The 9,551-nt window shown below is 41.8% G+C and overlaps 1 long non-coding RNA gene across 1 annotated transcript; it reads right to left on the bottom strand.

The window, feature by feature from the left end:
- Positions 1-632: 632 nt before the first annotated feature.
- LOC124983667 (uncharacterized) lies at positions 633-8,679 on the bottom strand. Its single transcript, XR_007108480.1, has 5 exons — positions 8,599-8,679; positions 4,195-4,245; positions 2,651-2,794; positions 1,273-1,441; positions 633-1,110 (listed from the first exon to the last, which is right to left on the bottom strand). It is a non-coding gene; the product is annotated as an uncharacterized LOC124983667 (long non-coding RNA).
- Positions 8,680-9,551: the final 872 nt, after the last annotated feature.

The following is a 9,551-nucleotide window of genomic DNA, read 5'->3' as shown; positions in this document are numbered from 1 at the left end:
CTCTTGTAAAACTTTTCTGTCTAACCTTTTCTTTTCCCTGTGATGTGGTTCTATCCACCTATGTAACTCAACTGCCAAATGCAGTGTAAAATACTTAAAGTATTCATTTATTCAAGAAATGATTATGAAATACTTCAGATGTTCCAAGAACTAAGTAAAGCAGATAGCTCTGAAAATGACAAGATAGGCATTACAAAGACTACCTGTCCTTAAAGTCATTTGCCAGTTATTATGGTTTGGCTATGAGGTGTCCCCCAAAGCATCTGAGTTAATGCAAGAGATGAAATAACTAGATTATGGGAGCTGTATCCTAATCAGTGGATTAATAAATAGTTCAGATGGACCAACTGGGTGGTAACTGTAGTCACACAGGCCACATCTGGAGGAGGTGGGTCATTGGGGGAATGCTCTGGAAGTATGCATCTTTCCTGCAGCTGCTTCCTGCCCCCACCCCACACCCCCTTCCTGACTGCCATGTAGTGAACAGCACCCTCTACCACTCCCACTCCCCAGCAACCCCTGCACCTTTCCACCATGATGCTCTGTCTCACTTCACGACCGAAGCAATAAAGCAGACTGACCATGGACTGAACCTCTGAAACCATGAGCCAAAATAAACTTTAATACCTCTCAGTAGTTCTTGTCAGGTATTGTGGTCACAGTGATGAAAAGCTGACTAACACCAGCTATAGGAGAGGGGCAGCTCTAGAGCAAAGTTGTAGATACTGGGATACATCTGCACAGCCCAAAGGTTGGAAGTCTTGAATTAAGACCAAGAAAGACATTCATGACAAGCTTCAGTGAGTCAGACAAACTTTGAGATCAGTTACTACGCATGTGTCCTTTCCTTCCAGAAATTCATTCTTCTGGGTCACTTACCACACATATGTCTTTTCTACCTCCTCATGTGGTCATTGTCCCCTTCCTCCTATTCTATTTGTGTGCAGCAAAATGTCTCCATGAAGTTCCAGAGGCTTTTAAGATATTCCCTACCAGCTCTAATCTCAGTTGTCCATCCTTGCTCCTTAAAGGGCTCAGCCACTGTGACACATGCTTCCAGTTCGTCACAGATCAGATCCAGCCTCCCTTGGGAAGACTTCATATCCTTTTCTGAAAAAAAAAAAAAAAAAAAACATGGACACTAGGCACTCTTTCTCATAATAGTACAGCTTGAAGCAATTGGAAAACAAAAGAACACCCAAATCCCAGGCCAGCAGAGTCCACCAAGTCAAACCTGGAAACCAATGGAATAATCGAAAAGGTGATTCCTACCGGCACCCACATATCCAACAACAGCCACAAAACCCTAAAGCCTGTCAAGTAAGGTTTTCCTGTTGCTCAACAGATCCCTTTGTCCTCTGAATGCAAGCCATTGGCATGGATTAGTGCCATGCTCCCTCTGGGAGTTATCATCTATTTCCACAAAACTCACTGAGGAGACCTGAACAAAACACAAATAAATCAACATTTTTTAAAATTTTACAATAATAAAATTCACAATATGCACTTCTGTCCCCCTTCTCCAAAGTGTTAACACTTCCCTTTTTCAATATTGTATTCCAGGGTTTAGCATTTGGTTTTCCCATGTTAGCTAAGCAAGCTGTTTTTCAGAGCAAAAAATCAAAACTTTGCTTGAACATTGTGAACCAACATGACTAGGTCCGATATTTTGTAAAAGATCAGATTTTAAATTGTTCACTTAGCCAAAATTTTCCTATTCAACATAAAAGGTTGTCTTCTGTTAAAAAATTAAATTGCATACCTTATAAATATTTTTGTATTGATAATTTTAATTTTACCATTGTGATACAAGCTTCCTCTTGGCTTATTTCTGTTGCCTATAGTCATTGGGTTTTATAATTTCCTTGTTACTTCTTGGGCACACCTACAAAGGACGCCCACTTCTAAGCTGAAAGACTTGCTGTTCCAACACTACTCCAGATTCCTTTGAACCAATCTTTTCTTCCCTGCACCATCCTTCAGCAATGCCTCCCCTCTGGATAAGCCTCCATTCTTTTGGTTAAAAAAAAAAATAGTGCCATAGGCTCATTGTCTTGCTTGGGACCTCAAAAACATACCATAATTATTAGTTGGAAGAAGATGACCTCTAAGAGCCTGCTTGGGCAATTTCAAAAACACAAGGCTTTCAAAATCACAATTTCAATCTAATCCTTGCTTTAGGGCTTTCAAGTGATTTCAATCAAATCTCTTACTCTGCTCCAGCACAAAGAAAGGGCCTACAGAATAGGAAAAAAACCTTTGCCAACTACTCTTCTGCCACAGGATTGATATCTAGACTATATAAACAACTCCAGAAACTTACCACCAAAAACAAGAAATAACTCAATCAATAATCAAAAGAATTAAACAGACACTTCTCACAAGAGAAATACAAATGACCAACAGGTACATTAACAAATGTTCAACATCGTTAGCAATTAGGGAAATGCAGGTCAAAACTACACTGAGATTCCATCTCACACCACTTGGAGTGGCAGCCACCAAGAATACAAATAAATGGTGGCATGGATATAGGGGAAAGGAACACTGATACGCTATTAGTGGGACCGTACATTAGTACTACCACTGTGGAAATCAATATGAAGTTTCCTCTGTAGAGTAAGTATGGGACCATTGGACCCAGACATACCACTTCCCTGGGGTTCTTATCCAAAAGAATTGAAGTCTTCATACTACAGAAATACATGCACGCCCATTCTGTAGACTTTCTCTTCACCCTCTTAGTTGTCTCCTTTGCTGCGCAGTTTCCTTATTTGTGCCAGTTTCCAAGTTTCTGTAGGAAAAAGACCCATAATAGCTTTTTTTAAAACTTTTATTTTATTGGTTCTTCTTGGTTATACCATGAGAGTAGAACTTATTTTGATAAAATTATACAAGCATAGGATGTATCTTATCTTAATTAGGAACCTATTCTTGTGGGTGTTTTCACTGATATGTGGAAACTAAACCACAGTAAAGGGAGGGGTGAGAAGAGAAATTCAGTAGGTTAGACAAAGGGGAACCAAAGGAAGGGAGGGGCAACTAAGAATAGGAAGGACAGTACAATCAATCTAACATAATTTCCCATAAGAGCTCATCCCATTGATGAAAATGAGTTTTAGGAGTCCTATTGAGTAAGTCATCGCCTGATTCTTTATTCTCTGAATGTTGTTGACCTTATGCTTCCTTTGAGCAGTTGGAAACTTTCTGGTCTGATTCCTTGGTCTCTCATCAATTTTGTGTTGACTTTTGTGCAGGGTGAGAGATAGGTATCTAGTTTTGACCTACATATGGATATACCTTTTTCCCAACATCATTTGTTAAAAAGACTGTCTTTTCTCCACTATATATCTTTGGCACTTTTTGTCAATAATCAGATGACTATATCTGTGTGAATTTGTCTCTGTGTTTTCTATTCTATTCCATTGGTTTATGTGCTTTTTTATGCCAGTACCATGCTGTTTTGTTACTATAACTCTTTAGTATAATCTAAAATTAGGTATTATGATGCCTCCAGCATTGCTCCTCTTGCTTAGTGTTGCTTTGACTGTTCTAGGTCTTTTTCATATGAATCTTAGGACTCTTTTCTAGTTCTGTCATTGGTATCCGTTCATTCCCCTCAATAAAAACTCAAAAATATCTCCCAATGATGGGAGCTTGCTCTTCCTCTTAGTGTTGTACCAAAATGGAAGTAAAAATTCCCCATTATGTTCCACTTAAACAAGAGATTTCCTGCTTTTGATTAAAAACATTATTTACATGATAGGATTAGGAATCATCCAAACCCCTACTGATTGTTTTCCATTTGTTCTGCAGATCAAGTCTCCTCCAGCTCCTCTGCTCTGCCCAAGGCCATGGTGGTACATGCCTTTGGATTCATCAGCAGCCTCCCTTGCTCTACAGATTCCAGTTGGGTTCAGTCAATGGTGAGCCCCAGAAAAAGATGAAAAGATGGTTGTGAAGTCAGTATGGTCCTTGGGCTCCCTCCCTGGAGGTGGGTCCCAGGCTAAGTGCCTCTACCCCAGGTCACAATTCCTGACAGACAATCCTTTCTACACACAAACCCCTCTCCTTGCCACTGTAGTTCTAGGATGGTATAGGACTGAACTGTTTTAACAGATCCCCCATAGTCAGTCAGGCCTTTATAAATACTACTGCAATGAACATGACGTATACTTCCTGACAGAATCCTACCTGATAAGCCAAAAATGGGTTCCCATTTGTCCAACTGGCATTGTCTTTTACCTGTGAAAACATTATTTTGTTGCCATGGTTACACAGTAGTTGTCAGTGTCTTATGACTACATCTTAGGAAATACAGAGACTGATTATTTGATGGGGTGGTGACCGAGGCAGCTGCTATAGTTTTCTTATTTGGGACAGTCTTCAGGTCTCCACAGGATAAAGGCCCATGATAAGTGCTGGCCACTTTCAACACTTTAACTCAAATTTGTGAAAGAATTATTTTCTTGCTAGCAAAGGTATGAAGGAGGGAGAGAGGAATGTCAGCTCTTGGCTTGAGTTGAAGAGCAGAGAAGGCCTAGTGTTAGTTGCTGCCATAAGCAACACTGATTCATATTACCCTCAGACGTGAAAGGCAGAGGTTGATGTTATAAATTAAAAACCAGTTTGTGGAATAGTCCATTCTGATTTTTTTCTCTTTACGAAGCATTGATTAATATTATAGACAGACATAACAAACAGGTGGTTGACATTATAAATAACAACAACAAAAAAAAAACAGTTTGTGGAACAATCTATTCTGTTGTTTAGTTTTGTGTTTTATATGATGTCCATATATTTCTCTGACAACTCCTTAGGCCGAGCACATGAATCTGAGCCATTTCCCCTGTTACAAAGTCAAGAGGGATGTGCAGCTTAATCATTAAGGGCAGCTGCAAGGTTCTCCATGAGTGTGCCTAGGTCTGTGGATATGTGCCCGGTATTTTCATTAAGTCATAATACACTGGTCATTTGTGCTTAGTTGTAGGTATGTGGTTTTGTTCCCACATGTTATTCTCTCTTAGAAGTTATTACCAGAAATCAAAATAAGTGCACCATTTTTTAGAGACCAAAGTACATTTATAATGAGTCATGGTTGGATTTCTATAGCACAGAGATAAAAACCTGTGAGTGAGGTATAGCCTTATATGGTAACAGGGTATTATGGTTTGGATATGATACGGTATCCCCCAAAGGTTTATGTGTGTGACAATGCAAGAACATTCAGAGATGAAATCATTAGATTAAGGGAGCTGTAACCTAATGAGTGGATTAATCCACTGACATGGGTTAACTGGGTGGAAACTGTTGGCCTGCAGTGTGTGTGCCTGGAGAGAGGTAATTGGTGGAATGACTTTGGAGTTTATATTTTGTTCCTGTTGCATTAAGTGCCCTTGCTCTTACTTCTCCCTCCCTCCCCTGCACCGTCCCCCACCACCACGCTTGGCAATCATGTCCTGCGTGCTTTCCTCTGCCATGCCCTTCCTACATGATGTTCTGCCTCACCCTGGTCCCACAGCTACAAAGTCTGCCAACCACGAACTGAACATCTTAAACTGTAAGCTAAAATAAACTTGTCCCCCTCTAAGTTGTTCTGGTCAGATCTTTGGTTTACAGAAATGCAAGAGGTAACTGTAACAGAAATGGGTAGAGAGAAACAGAGTGGTTGCTTTGGTTAACCTGACCATATAGTTCAGAAGCCTTTGGAGCTGGTTTGTGAGAGGAATTTTGAGATGCAATCTGGAAAAGCATTTGCTCTGTTGTAGACAGAGCTTAAAGGGCAATTCTGGTGGAAGCTCAGAAGATCTGAATGCCAGTAGGACTGCAGACAGTAAAGACTGAACTCAGAGGTCCCAGAGGGAATGAGGACTCTATTGGAGATTGGACTAGAGGCCATCCATAAGCATTCTGGCAAAGATGTTGTCTATATTTCGCCCATGTCCTGAAACTTTCTGTGAGACAGAATTTAAAGGTGATGACTACCCTGGTAGAGGAAATTTTAAGGTGGTACAGTTCAGTGGGTTGCAATGGAACAAAGCCAAAGCAGGTATCAGCTCAATTCTTCTTGAATTGAGTGCTTCAACTATTGCTGTGGTCACCTCAAGACATCTGATTCCTGCTCCTTTACTCTTCTAAAACACACTCTGACCAGGCCTTCAGTTCCAGACTGGGGCTGCATCATTATGAACCTTATTCCAAAGCTCCAGCTTCTTGGACTGAGTGACTATTGGTTCCTTCAGCTCTCCAGCCTGCAGACAGTCATTCTGGGACTATACAGTTTCTGGTCATGTAAGCTAATCTAATAAACCATAGATAGATAGATAGATAGATTCCTGTTCATTCTAGAGAATCCTCATATAGGGTCAACCATTTCTTGAGGGATAATGTGACCCTGCAGCAAAACTGTACCTCTAGGACCCTCTGCATGCCCTACACTGGCCATTGGATTCTTGGGACTTTTCTTTTACATTATCTGATGTATACTCTTTATATTGTTCGCCACTTTATACTAAATCAAAATGAGAGTAGCCTTGCATTGAAGAAGTCATTGTCCAGTTTTCAAAGTCAGATCAGATTTTTTTTATCTGATATAACTCTAAAATGGGCTAAGTATGAAGATTTTCAGTCTTTAATCCAATAGACATAGATGCTCAGACCCTATTATTTACTAGCTATATGCCTTTGGTCAAAGTATTTCACTTCACTAAGATTCAGTGACCTCATCTACAAGAGTACCTAAATCATCAAATGAAACATATTTAAAATACTGAGCACAGCACCTATCATATAGTGAGCACTCGGTATTAACTATTTTCTGTCATTACATTGTAATGCCCAGCAAGAACTGTAAATCCAAAGGTCAAACCTAAAAGAGTGATTCTTACATTACAAATGCAGTGGATAACAAGAAGCACCTTGAAGTAATTCTTTTATACTTTAAACCTGTCCCAGGATGAGTGAAGATCATAAGATCAATTTTATAGAGATTCTACTACAAAATTCTCTAGCAAAGCAGCAAAGTTCATCTTATGCACTGAAATTGAATATTTGTACTGATTACATTAGACAAGGCAAAGAAAGTGGGTATAATAAAACTAGAAAAGCCAGAACCCAGAAAAATAGTTCTCAGTGGGGAATTTTATTTTAACCCTTAGCTAGAAACGATAAAAAGTTAAAACTGCACTGTCTATAAAAGTGTGAAAAACTTGAGTAAAGAAGACTTAAATATTCATGTTAGACATCCCTAAGCTTCAGATGCATAATTCATGGTGTTATACTTTGACAGCATACTTTTTTTTAAAAAGTCATGTAGCAAATTGTACTTTTTAAGGAGAAATTCAGTAATATTTTCTATCCTCTGTGCTCTTCTGCTTTATTTTTTTCACCCTATTAAATCTTGCTCTTGTCTTCACTGTCTTCCTGTCATGCCTGCTTTTCTGTTCTTTTCCCATCTATTTGGGATCTCCACTCTCCCCCTTTTCTTTTCCACAACTGTTCTTTCTGTCCTTGGATTGATCCCAGGCAGCAGGGTCTCCATCGCCTCTCACTTCTTATCTGTCTCAAATTGGGGAATGTAGGGACATGGCAGAGGCAGGGATCCTAAGGGCTGCAGAGTAGCAAATGCCACCATTTTAGGGACCCTGGAGGACCCCGTCAGTGGTGGCCCCCCAGCCTGACAGAGGGGCCCGGCAGTGGGTCTGGTGTGGCACCAAGAAACCAGTGTGAACCAGTGAATGAGGGAAACAGGTCAGGCTGTCACCTCCCACTGCCTGAAGGGTAAGTGGTCTGTGAGGGCCAAGGTCTGAGATGGGCCAGGCCACACACTCCACAGCATGATTGTCCCCTAGCCCTGACTCTCTTCCCAGACCCCAGTGACGGGGCTCATGGGACATGGGGGTATGAACTGTTCCTGGAACCAGCAGGTCGTGCTGTCCAACCTGGGGGTCAAGGCTTGATGATGATGCTTTGATTGATGAAGCAATTTTCTGCCCTTGCTATAAGGAAAAATGTATCCTTGGCAATGCTCCTATTGGCTCTTGCCCTTGATAACAGCCAGCACCTACGTTACCGGTCCCTCGGGATGTGGCAGCTGTTGAGCTCTCCTGGGCTCCCCACACTTCCTGCCTTTTGGTGCACAATACTTACTAGGGGCTTGGGATCAGCATCCCAGCAGGTGCAGGGCAATTCAGCATAGCCAGTCTGGGGGCAAACAAACAGGTGGGGGATTGAGGAAAGGAAATGTGAAGGGGAAATGGAGAAAATAAGAACAGAAAGGTGCAGAAACTGAGAAGAGTTTGAGCATTCTTCTGTGGGTTTTTCTTCAGGCATATATTGGGTACCCCTGATGTACACCTGGAACTCTCTGACTCCCTGCAGAGCCAAACCCTGTCTGCAATTCCCCAAAAATTTGGGTTATTGAGGGTGGCATGTTAAATCCACAGCATGTAGGATACTCCAGTGCAACTTTTGTCCAATAGGGGAGATCTCCTCTATGATCAGATTGGAAACATCAGCCTTCCCCCCAAGCTCAACACCTGTGAGGCTGAGCTCCACAAGAGCCCAGGTGAACTGGTAGGACCAAGCCCATTCCATTACCTGCCAGGGATGTAGGGGAGAGGCATCTTCCATCACCCCTCAGAGGTAATATACATGTCACAGCCTGCTGCTTAATCCAAGGATCAGCTGTTCACCAGCCCTGCTGCCCTCGGCCAGCATAGCCAGGGGAGCACAAGAGAGCTGGCAAGAAAAAGAGGGAAGCAATGAAGCTGGGTCCAAGATCAAGTCCATCCTGAGCCCCGCTCATACATGGAAACTTGAGACTGTACTGGGTGACACCTTTGCAGGGGTGGGTCTTGACCTCAAGAGAAGGGAGAAACCACTGGACAGACAGGGCTTCCCAGGAAGAGGAATGTCAGGGAGGGCTGTCAGACCTGACAGCGTGACTGGTTGGCACACGTGTGTGGGGATGAAGGGAGCATCTGTGGGTGAGGAGTGAAGGTAAAGACAGAAGCACGTGGAGACAAGAAGGTGGCAGGGAACCATCTGAATGACTCCACAGAGTGTTTTCAGAGGAAAACACTGAAAGACAGGAATCAAAAGCAGAAATGAGAGATGTGAAGAAAGTTAAATATGATTATTAGTAGGAGGACATATTTGGTAAAGAAGGTGGAAAAGAAATGAGAATATTTGGGGATAAGAAAAGATTTTGTACAGTGAAGCAGATTTTGTCCTGAAGTGAAATGACTTCATTGTCCCAAAGTGGGAAAAAAAAGATAAGGGTAGACTCAGAAGATTAAAACCAGTTGCAGAGAGTCCAAGTAAGAAGACATAGAAGCTCATGAAATTAAGATTGGTATGTGTGACGTGTTGGGTTAAAAGGAATGAAAAACAACAGACAATGGAGTGTCAAAGAGGAGAGAGCTAGGAAGAGCATCAGGGAATGCACTACGCCTCAGGAAACAAGGGGAAGATCAAGGAGCAAGCAGGGAGCGGTGCTGTGGGCCAAGAACGTGACACTCTGCCCTCCACACTGTACCTTTTCTTTGAGG

The sequence above is a fragment of the Sciurus carolinensis genome, chromosome 4, assembly GCF_902686445.1.
Source record: "Sciurus carolinensis chromosome 4, mSciCar1.2, whole genome shotgun sequence".
Classification (NCBI taxonomy): Eukaryota; Metazoa; Chordata; class Mammalia; order Rodentia; family Sciuridae; genus Sciurus; species Sciurus carolinensis.
Note: the sequence above shows the minus strand (reverse complement) of the source record. Positions and strands in the feature narration are given on the sequence as shown.